Consider the following 12,036-nt stretch of genomic DNA (forward strand, 5'->3'; position numbering starts at 1 on the left):
ACCAATAGGTTTATACCAGAATGAATGATGCAGAATCGCATATGCCATTGTCAGAACGACATTATATGCATTCATTCGATAACTCAACAAGTCTGAACAATTTTACAGAAATTCGTGACAATTTTGATATCCAAAAATGTTGACTGTCCATAAAAATAGAACTGATAAATTGACATCAGAATGAATGATGCAGAATCGCATATGCCATTCTCAGAACGACATTTATTGCATTTATTTGATAATGCCACACGTCCGATTAATTTTACAGAAATTTGTGATAATGCCGATTTCCCTAAAATTTTATAAGAAAATTTTACAGAAATTCTTGAAAATTTTGATATCAGAATAATGCAGAATCGCATTCGCCACTGTCAGAACGACCTTTAATTCATTTATTTGGTAATTCCACAAGCCTGAACAATACTACAAAAATTCTTGAAAATTTCGATATCCCAAAAATCTTGACTGTCCATAAAAGTAGAACCAATGAGTTTATAGCAGCCATCGTTAGAACGACACTTATTGCATTTATTTGATAATGCCACACGTCCGATTAATTTAACATAAATTCGTGATAATGCCGATTTCCCTAAAAGTTGGACTCTCCTTAAGAAATAAAACCAATAACATTATAGCAGAATGAATGACGCAGAATCGCAATGATGCATTTACTATATAATTCCGCACGTCTGAACAATTTTACAGAAATTCTTGAAAATTTTGATATCAGAGTAATGCAGAATCACATTCGCCATTGTCAGAACGACCTTTAATGCATTTATTTGGTAATTCCACAAGCCTGAACGATACTACAAAAATTCTTGAAAATTTCTATATCCCAAAAATATTGACTGTCCATTAAAGTAGAACCAATAAGTTTATAGCAGAATGAATGACGCAGAATCACATACGCCATCGTCAGAGCGACATTTATTGCGTTTATTCGATAACTCCACAAGTCTGAACAATTTTACAGAAATTCGTGTCAATTTTAATGTCCAAAAATGTTGACTGTCCATAAAAATAGAAATGATAAGTTGACATCAGAATGAATGATGCAGAATCGCATACGCCATTGTCAGAACGACATTATATGCATTTATTTGATAGCTCCACAAATCTGAACATTTTTATGAAAATTCTTGAAAATGTCAATATCCCAAAAATTTTGACTGTCTTTAAAAATAGAACCAATTAATTAAGAGAAGAATGAATGAAGCAGAATCGAATACACCATCGTCAGAATGACACTTATTGCATTTATTTGATAATTCCACACATCCAATCAATTTTACAGAAATTTGTGATAATGTCGATATCCCAAAAATGTTGACTCTCAATAAAAAATAGAATCAATTAAGTTACAGCAATATGAATGATGCAGAATCGCATACACCATTGTCGGAACGACTTTTATTGCATTTATTTGATAATTTCAAACGTCTGAACAATTTTACAAAAGTAGAACCAATAAGTTTATAGCAGAATGAATGATGCAGAGTCGCATATGCCATTCTCAGAACGACATTTATTGCATTTATTTGATAACGCCACACGTCTGAACAATAATGCCGATTTCCCTAAAAGGTGGACTCTCCTTAAGAAATAAAACCAATAAGTTTATAGCAGAATGAATGACGCAGAATCGCATACGCCATCGTGAGAACGACATTTAATGTGTTTACTCGATAACTCCACAAGTCTGAACAATTTTACAGAAATTCGTGACAATTTTGATATCCAAAAATGTTGACTGTCCATAAAAAATAGAACCGATAAGTTTAGAGCAGAATGAATGATGCAGAATCGCTACGCAATCGTCAGAATGACATTGATGCATCTATTTTATTATTCCGTACGTCTGAACAATTTTACAGAATTAGAACCAATAAGTTTATAGCAGAATGAGTGATGCAGAATCGCATATGCCACTCTCAAAATGAAATTTATTGCATTTATCTGATAATGCCACACGTCCGATCAATAATGACGATATCCCTAAAAGGTGGACTGTCCTCAAAAAATAGAACCAATAAGTTTATAGAAGAATAAATGACGCATAATCGCATAAGCCATCGTCAGAACGACATTTAATGTGTTTACTCGATAACTCCACAAGTCTGAACAATTTTACAGGAATTCGTGACAATTTTGATATCCAAAAATGTTGACTGTCCATAAAAATAGAACTGAAAAGTTTAGAGCAGAATGAATGAATATTTTATTATTCCGTACGTCTGAACAATTTTACAGAATTAGAACCAATAAGTTTATAGCAGAATGAATGATGCAGAATCGCATATGCCATTTTCAGAACGAAATTTATTGCATTTATTTGATAATGCCGCACGTCCGATCAATAATGCCAATTTCCCTTAAAGGTGGACTGTCCTTAAAAAATAGAAACACTAAGTTTATAGAAGAATGAATGACGCAGAATCGCATACGCCATCGTCAGAACGACATTTAATGTGTTTACTCGATAACTCCACAAATCTGAAAAATTTTACTGAAATTCGAGACAATTTTGATATCCTAATATGTCTGAACGACATTTAATGCATTTATTTTATAATTCCGCACGTCCGATCAATATTAAAAAAATACGCGATAATGCCGATTTCCCTGAAAGTTGGACTGTCCTTAAAAAATAGAACCAATAAATTTATAGCAGAATGAATGATGCAGAATCGCATACGCCATCGTCAGAACGACATTTAATATTTTTATTTGATAAGTCCATACGTCTAAACAATTCTACAGAAATTCGTGATAATGTTGATATCCCAAAATTTTTGACTCTCAATAAAAATAGAATCAATAAGGTTATATCAGAATGAATGACGCAGAAACGCATACGCCATCGTCAGAACGTCATTTAATGCATTTATTTGGTAACTACACAAGTCTGAACAATTTTACAAAAATTCTTGAAAATTTCGATATCCCAAAATTTTTGACTGTCCATAAAAGTAGAACCAATGAGTTTATAGCAGCATGAATGACTCAGAAACGCATACGCTAATGTCTGAACGACATTTAATGCATTTATTTTATAATTCCGCAAGACCGATCAATTTTACAGAAATTCGTGATAGTCGTTCTGACAATGGCAATGGCGAAAAAAGAGAACCAATAAATTTATAGCAGAATGAATGACACAGAGTCGCATATGCCATTCTCAGAACGACATTTAATGCATTCATTCGATAACTCAACAAGTCTGAACAATTTTACAGAAATTCGTGACAATTTTGATATCCAAAAATGTTGACTGTCCATAAAAATAGAACTGATAAATTGACATCAGAATGAATGATGCAGAATCGCATACGCCATTGTCAGAACGACATTTAATGCATTTATTTTATAATTCCGCACGGCTGAACAATTTTACAAAAATAGAATCAATAAGTTTATAGCAGAATGAATGATGCAGCATCGCATATGCCATTCTCAGAACGACATTTAATGCATTCATTCGATAACTCAACAAGTCTGAACAATTTTACAGAAATTCGTGACAATTTTGATATCCAAAAATGTTGACTGTCCATAAAAATAGAACTGATAAATTGACATCAGAATGAATGATGCAGAATCGCATACGCCATTGTCAGAACGACATTTAATGCATTTATTTTATAATTCCGCACGGCTGAACAATTTTACAGAAATTCTTGAAAATGTCGAACTATTTCGATATCCAAAAATGTTGACTATTATAATTCCGCACCAATTTTACAGAAATTCTTGAAAATGTTAATATCAGAATGATGCAGAATCGCATACGCTATCCTCATAACGATATTATATGCATTTATTTGATAGCTTCACAAATCTGAACATTTTTATGGAAATTCTTGAAAATGTCAATATCCCCAAAATTTTGACTGTCTATAAAAATAGAACCAATTAGTTTAGAGCAGAATGCATGAAGCAGAATTGCATACGCCATCGTCAGAACGACACTTATTGCATTTATTTGATAATTCCACATGTCTGAACAATTTTACAAAAATAGAACCAATAGGTTTATACCAGAATGAATGATGCAGAATCGCATATGCCATTCTCAGAACGACATTTATTGCATTTATTTGATAATGCCACACGTCCGATTAATTTTACAGAAATTCGTGATAATGCCGATTTCCCTAAAATTTTATAAGAAAATTTTACAGAAATTCTTGAAAATTTTGATATCAGAATAATGCAGAATCGCATTCGCCAATGTCAGAACGACCTTTTATTCATTTATTTGGTAATTCCACAAGCCTGAACAATAATACAAAAATTCTTGAAAATTTCGATATACCAAAAATCTTGACTGTCCATAAAAGTAGAACCAATGAGTTTATAGCAGCCATCGTTAGAACGACACTTATTGTATTTATTTGATAATTCCACACGTCCGATCAATTTTACAGCAATTTGTGTTAATGTCGATATCCCAAAAATGTTGACTCTCCATAAAAAATAGAATCAATTAGGTTATAGCAGAACGAATGATGCAGAGTCACATACGCCATTGTCAGAATGACATTTATTGCATTTATTTGATAATTTCACACGTCTGAACAATGTTACAAAAATAGAACCAATATGTTTATACCTGAATGAATGATGCAGAATCGCATATGCCATTCTCAGAAAGACATTTATTGCATTTATTTGATAATGCCACACGTCCGATTAATTTTACAGAAATTCGTGATAATGCCGACTTCCCAAAAATTTTACAAGAAAATTTTACAGAAATTCTTGAAAATTTTGATATCAGAGTAATGCAGAACACATTCGCCATTGTCAGAACGACCTTTAATGCATTTATTTGGTAATTCCACAAGCCTGAACAATACTACAAAAATTCTTGAAAATTTCTATATCCCAAAAATATTGACTGTCCATAAAAGTAGAACCAATAAGTTTATAGCAGAATGAATGACGCAGAATCGCATACGCCATCGTCAGGGCGACATTTATTGCGTTTATTCGATAACTCCACAAGTCTGAACAATTTTACAGAAATTCGTGTCAATTTTAATGTCCAAAAATGTTGACTGTCCATAAAAATAGAAATGATAAGTTGACATCAGAATGAATGATGCAGAATCGCATACGCCATTGTCAGAACGACATTATATGCATTTATTTGATAGCTCCACAAATCTGAACATTTTTATGAAAATTCCTGAAAATGTCAATATCCCAAAAATTTTGACTGTCTTTAAAAATAGAACCAATTAATTAAGAGAAGAATGAATGAAGCAGAATCGAATACACCATCGTCAGAACGACACTTATTGCATTTATTTTATAATTCCACACATCCAATCAATTTTACAGAAATTTGTGATAATGTCGATATCCCAAAATATTGACTCTCAATAAAAAATAGAATCAATTAAGTTATAGCAATATGAATGATGCAGAATCGCATACACCATTGTCGGAACGACTTTTATTGCATTTATTTGATAATTTCACACGTCTGAACAATTTTACAAAAGTAGAACCAATAAGTTTATAGCAGAACGAATGATGCAGAGTCGCATATGCCATTCTCAGAACGACATTTATTGCATTTATTTGATAACGCCACACGTCTGAACAATAATGCCGATTTCCCTAAAAGGTGGACTCTCCTTAAGAAATAAAACCAATAAGTTTATAGCAGAATGAATGACGCAGAATCGCATACGCCATCGTGAGAACGACATTTAATGTGTTTACTCGATAACTCCACAAGTCTGAACAATTTTACAGAAATTCGTGACAATTTTGATATCCAAAAATGTTGACTGTCCATAAAAAATAGAACCGATAAGTTTAGAGCAGAATGAATGATGCAGAATCGCTACGCAATCGTCAGAATGACATTGATGCATCTATTTATTATTCCGTACGGCTGAACAATTTTACAGAATTAGAACCAATAAGTTTATAGCAGAATGAGTGATGCAGAATCGCATATGCCACTCTCAAAATGAAATTTATTGCATTTATCTGATAATGCCACACGTCCGATCAATAATGACGATATCCCTAAAAGGTGGACTGTCCTCAAAAAATAGAACCAATAAGTTTATAGAAGAATAAATGACGCATAATCGCATAAGCCATCGTCAGAACGACATTTAATGTGTTTACTCGATAACTCCACAAGTCTGAACAATTTTACAGAAATAAGTGACAATTTTGATATCCAAAAATGTTGACTGTCCATAAAAATAGAACTGAAAAGTTTAGAGCAGAATGAATGAATATTTTATTATTCCGTACGTCTGAACAATTTTACAGAATTAGAACCAATAAGTTTATAGCAGAATGAATGATGCAGAATCGCATATGCCATTCTCAGAACGAAATTTATTGCATTTATTTGATAATGCCGCACGTCCGATCAATAATGCCAATTTCCCTAAAAGGTGGACTGTCCGTAAAAAAATAGAAACACTATGTTTATAGAAGAATGAATGACGCAGAATCGCATACGCCATCGTCAGAACGACATTTAATGTGTTTACTCGATAACTCCACAAATCTGAAAAATTTTACTGAAATTCGAGACAATTTTGATATCCTAAAATGTCTGAACGACATTTAATGCATTTATTTTATAATTCCGCACGTCCGATCAACTTTACAGAAGTTCGTGATAATGCCGATTTCCCTAAAATTTGGACTGTCTTTAAAAAAATTGAACCAATAAGTTTATAGCAGAATGAATGATGCAGATTCGCATACGCCATCGTCAGAATGACATTAATGCATTTATTTTATTATTTCGTAAGTCTGAACAATTTTACAGAATTAGAACCAATAAGTTTATAGCAGAATGAATGATGCAGAATCGCATATGCCATTCTCAGAACGAAATTTATTGCATTTATTTGATAATGCCACACGTCCGATCAATAATGCCGATTTCCCTAAAAGGTGGACTGTACTTAAAAAAAGAACCAAAAGTTTATAGAAGAATGAATGACGCAGAATCGCATACGCCATCGTCAGAACGACATTTATTGTGTTTACTTAATAACTCCACAAATCTGAAAAATTTTACTGAAATTCGAGACAATTTTGATATCCTAAAATGTCTGAACGACATTTAATGCATTTATTTTATAATTCCGCACGTCCGATCAATATTAAAGAAATACGCGATAATGCCGATTTCCCTGAAAGTTGGACTGTCCTTAAAAAATAGAACCAATAAATTTATAGCAGAATGAATGATGCAGAATCGCATACGCCATCGTCAGAACGATATTTAATATTTTTATTTGATAACTCCATACGTCTAAACAATTCTACAGAAATTTGTGTTAATGTCGATATCCCAAAATTTTTGACTCTCAATAAAAATAGAATCGCCATCGTCAGAACGTCATTTAATGCATTTATTTGGTAACTACACAAGTCTGAACAATTTTACAGAAATTCTTGAAAATTTCGATATCCCAAAATTTTTGACTGTCCATAAAAATAGAACCAATGAGTTTATAGCAGCATGAATGACTCAGAAACGCATACGCCATCGTCTGAACGACATTTAATGCATTTATTTTATAATTCCGCAAGACCGATCAATTTTACAGAAATTCGTGATAATGCCGATTTCCCTAAAATTTAACAAGAAAATTTTACAGAAATTCTTGAAAATTTTGATATCAGAATGATGCACAATCGCATACGCCATTCTCAGAACGACATTTATTGAATTTATTTGATAATGCCACACGTCCGATTAATTTAATAGAAATTCGTGATATTGCCGATTTCCCTAAAAGTTGGACTCTCCTTAAGAAATAAAACCAATAAGTTTATAGCAGAATGAATGGAGCAGAATCGCAATGATACATTTATTTTATAATTCCGCACATCTGAACAATTTTACAGAAATGCTTGATATCAGAATAATGCAGAATCGCATTCGCCATTGTCAGAACGACCTTTAATATTTTTATTTGATAACTCCATACGTCTAAACAATTCTACAGAAATGTGTGTTAATGTCGATATCCCAAAATTTTTGACTCTCAATAAAAATAGAATCGCCATCGTCAGAACGTCATTTAATGCATTTATTTGGTAATTCCACAAGCCTGAACAATACTACAAAAATTCTTGAAAATTTCGATATCCCAAAAATCTTGACTGTCCATAAAAGTAGAACCAATGAGTTTATAGCAGCATGAAGACGCAGAATCGCATACGCCATCGTCAGAATGACACTTATTGCATTTATTTGATAATTCCACACGTCCGATCAACTTTACAGAAGTTCGTGATAATGCCGATTTCCCTAAAATTTGGACTGTCTTTAAAAAAATTGAACCAATAAGTTTATAGCAGAATGAATGATGCAGATTCGCATACGCCATCGTCAGAATGACATTAATGCATTTATTTTATTATTTCGTAAGTCTGAACAATTTTACAGAATTAGAACCAATAAGTTTATAGCAGAATGAATGATGCAGAATCGCATATGCCATTCTCAGAACGAAATTTATTGCATTTATTTGATAATGCCACACGTCCGATCAATAATGCCGATTTCCCTAAAAGGTGGACTGTACTTAAAAAAAGAACCAAAAGTTTATAGAAGAATGAATGATGCAGAATCGCATACGCCATTGTCAGAACGACATTTAATGCATTTATTTCATAATTCCGCACGGCTGAACAATTTTACAGAAATTCTTGATAATGCCGATTTCCCTAAAAGTTGGACTGTACTTAAAAAAAGAACCAAAAGTTTATAGAAGAATGAATGATGCAGAATCGCATACGCCATCGTCAGAACGACATTTATTGTGTTTACTTAATAACTCCACAAATCTGAAAAATTTTACTGAAATTCGAGACAATTTTGATATCCAAAAATGTCTGAACGACATTTAATGCATTTATTTTATAATTCCGCACGTCCGATCAATTTTACAGAAATTCGTGATAATGCCGATTTCCCTAAAAGTTGGACTGTCCTTAAAAAATAGAACCAAAAATTTTATAGCAGAATGAATGATGCAGAATCGCATACGCCATTGTCAGAACGACATTTAATGCATTTATTTCATAATTCCGCACGGCTGAACAATTTTACAGAAATTCTTGAAAATGTTGAACTATTTCGATATCCAAAAATGTTGACTATCATAATTCCGCACCAATTTTACAGAAATTCTTGAAAATGTTAATATCAGAATGATGCAGAATCGCATACGCTCTCCTCATAACTATATTATATGCATTTATTTGATAGCTTCCCAAATCTGAACATTTTTATGGAAATTCTTGAAAATGTCAATATCCCCAAAATTTTGACTGTCTATAAAAATAGAACCAATTAGTTTAGAGCAAAATGCATGAAGCAGAATCGCATACGCCGTTGTCAGAAAGACATTATATGCATTTATTTGATAGCTCCACAAGTCTGAACATATTTATGGAAATTCTTGAAAATGTCAATATACTAAAAAATTTGACTGTCTATAAAAAATAGAACCAATTAATTAGGAGCAGAATGAATGAAGGAGAATCGCATAAGCAATCGTCAGAACGGCACTTATTGTATTTATTTGATAATTCCACATGTCCGATCAATTTTACAGCAATTTGTGATAATGTCGATATCATAAAAATGTTGACTCTCCATAAAAAATAGAATCAATTAGGTTATAGCAGAACGAATGATGCAGAGTCACATACGCCATTGTCAGAATGACAATTATTGCATTTATTTGAAAATTTCACACGTCTGAACAATTTTACAAAAATAGAACCAATAAGTTTATAGAAAATTAATGATGCAGAATCGCATACGCTATCCTCAGAAAGATATTAAAGGCATTTATTTGATAATTTCAAAGGTCTGAACAATTTTAAAAAAGAGAACCAATAAGTTTATAGCAGAATGAATGACGCAGAAACGCATACGCCATCGACTGAGCGACATTTAATGCCTTTATTTTATACTTCCGCACGTCCGATCAATTTTACAGAAATTTGTGATAATGCCGATTTCCCTAAAAGTTGGACTGTCCTTAAAAAATAGAAAAATAGAACCAATAAGTTTATAGCAGAATGAATAATGCAGTATCGCATACGCCATTGTCAGAACGACATTTAATGCATTTATTTAGTAATTCCACACGTCCGATCAATTTTGCAGAAATTCGTGATAATGCTGATTTCCCTTAAATTTGAACTGTCTTTAACAAAATTGAACCAATAAGTTAATAGCAGAATGAATGACGCAGAATCGCATACGCCATCGTCAGAACGACATTTAATGCGATTATTCGATAACTTTACAAGTCTGAACAATTTTACAGAAATTCGTGACAATTTTGTTATCCAAAAATGTTGACTGTCCATAAAAATAGAACCGATAAGTTGACATCAGAATGAATGATGCAGAATCGCATACGCCATTGTCAGAACGACGTTATATGCATTTATTTGATAGCTCCACAAGTCTGAACATTTTTATGGAAATTCTAGGAAATGTCAATATCCCACAAATTTCTTTAAAAAAGAACCAATTAATTTAGAGCAGAATGAATGAAGCATACGCCATCGTCAGAACGACATTTAGTGCGTTTATTCGATAACTCCATAAGCCTGAACAATTTTACAGAAATTCGTGACAATTTTGATATCCAAAAGTGTTGACTGTCCATAAAAATAGAACCGATAAGTTGGCATCAGAATGAATGATGATGATAACTTCACACGTCTGAACAATTTTACAAAACAGAACCAATAAGTTTATAGCAGAATGAATGATGCAGAATCGCATACGCTATCCTCAGAACGATATTAAATGCATTTATTTGATAATTTCACACGTCTGAACAATTTTACAAAAATAGAGTTAATAAGTTTATAGCAGAATGAATGATGCAGAATCGCATACGCTATCCTCAGAACGACATTTAATGCTTTCATTCGATAACTCAACAAATCTGAACAATTTTACAGAAGTTCGTGACAATTTTGATATCTAAAAATGTTGACTGTCCATAAAAATAGAACTGATAAATTGACATCAGAATGAATGATGCAGAATCGCATACGCTATTGTCAGAACGACATTTAATGCATTTATTTTAAAATTCCGCACGTCTGAACAATTTTACAGAAATTGTTGAAAATGTCGAATTATTTCGATATCCAAAAATGTTGACTATTATAATTCCGCACCAATTTTACAGAAATTCTTGAAAATGTTAATATCAGAATGATGCAGAATCGCATACGCTATCCTCATAACGACATTATATGCATTTATTTGATAGCTTCACAAATCTGAACATTTTTATGGAAATTCTTGAAAATGTCAATATCCCCAAAATTTTGACTGTCTATAAAGATAGAACCAATTAGTTTAGAGCAGAATGCATGAAGCAGAATTGCATACGCCATCGTCAGAACGACACTTATTGCATTTATTTGATAATTCCACATGTCCGATCATTTTTACAGCAATTTGCGATAATGTTGATACCCCAAAAATGTTGACTCTCCATGAAAAATAGAATCAATTAGGTTATAGCAGAACGAGTGATGCAGAGTCACATACGCCATTGCATTTATTTGATAATTTCACACGTCTGAACAATTTTACAAAAATAGAACCAATAGGTTTATACCAGAATGAATGATGCAGAATCACATATGCCATTCTCAGAACGACTTTTATTGCATTTATTTAATAATTCTACACGTCCGATCAATTTTACAGAAATTTGTGATAGTGTCGATATCCCAAAAAAGTTGACTCTCCATAAAAAATAGAATAAATTAGGTTATAGCAATATGAATGATGCAGAATCGCATACACCATTGTCAGAACAACATTTATTGCATTTTGTTTGATAATTTCACACGTCTGAACAATTTTACAAAAATAGAACCAATAAGATTATAGCTGAATGAATGATGCAGAACCGCATACGCCATTGTCAGGACGACATTATTTTCATTTATTTGATAGCTCCACAAATCTGAACATTTTTTTAG

This window comes from Musca domestica, unplaced genomic scaffold (assembly GCF_030504385.1).
Source record: "Musca domestica strain aabys unplaced genomic scaffold, Musca_domestica.polishedcontigs.V.1.1 4, whole genome shotgun sequence".
Lineage (NCBI taxonomy): Eukaryota > Metazoa > Arthropoda > Insecta > Diptera > Muscidae > Musca > Musca domestica.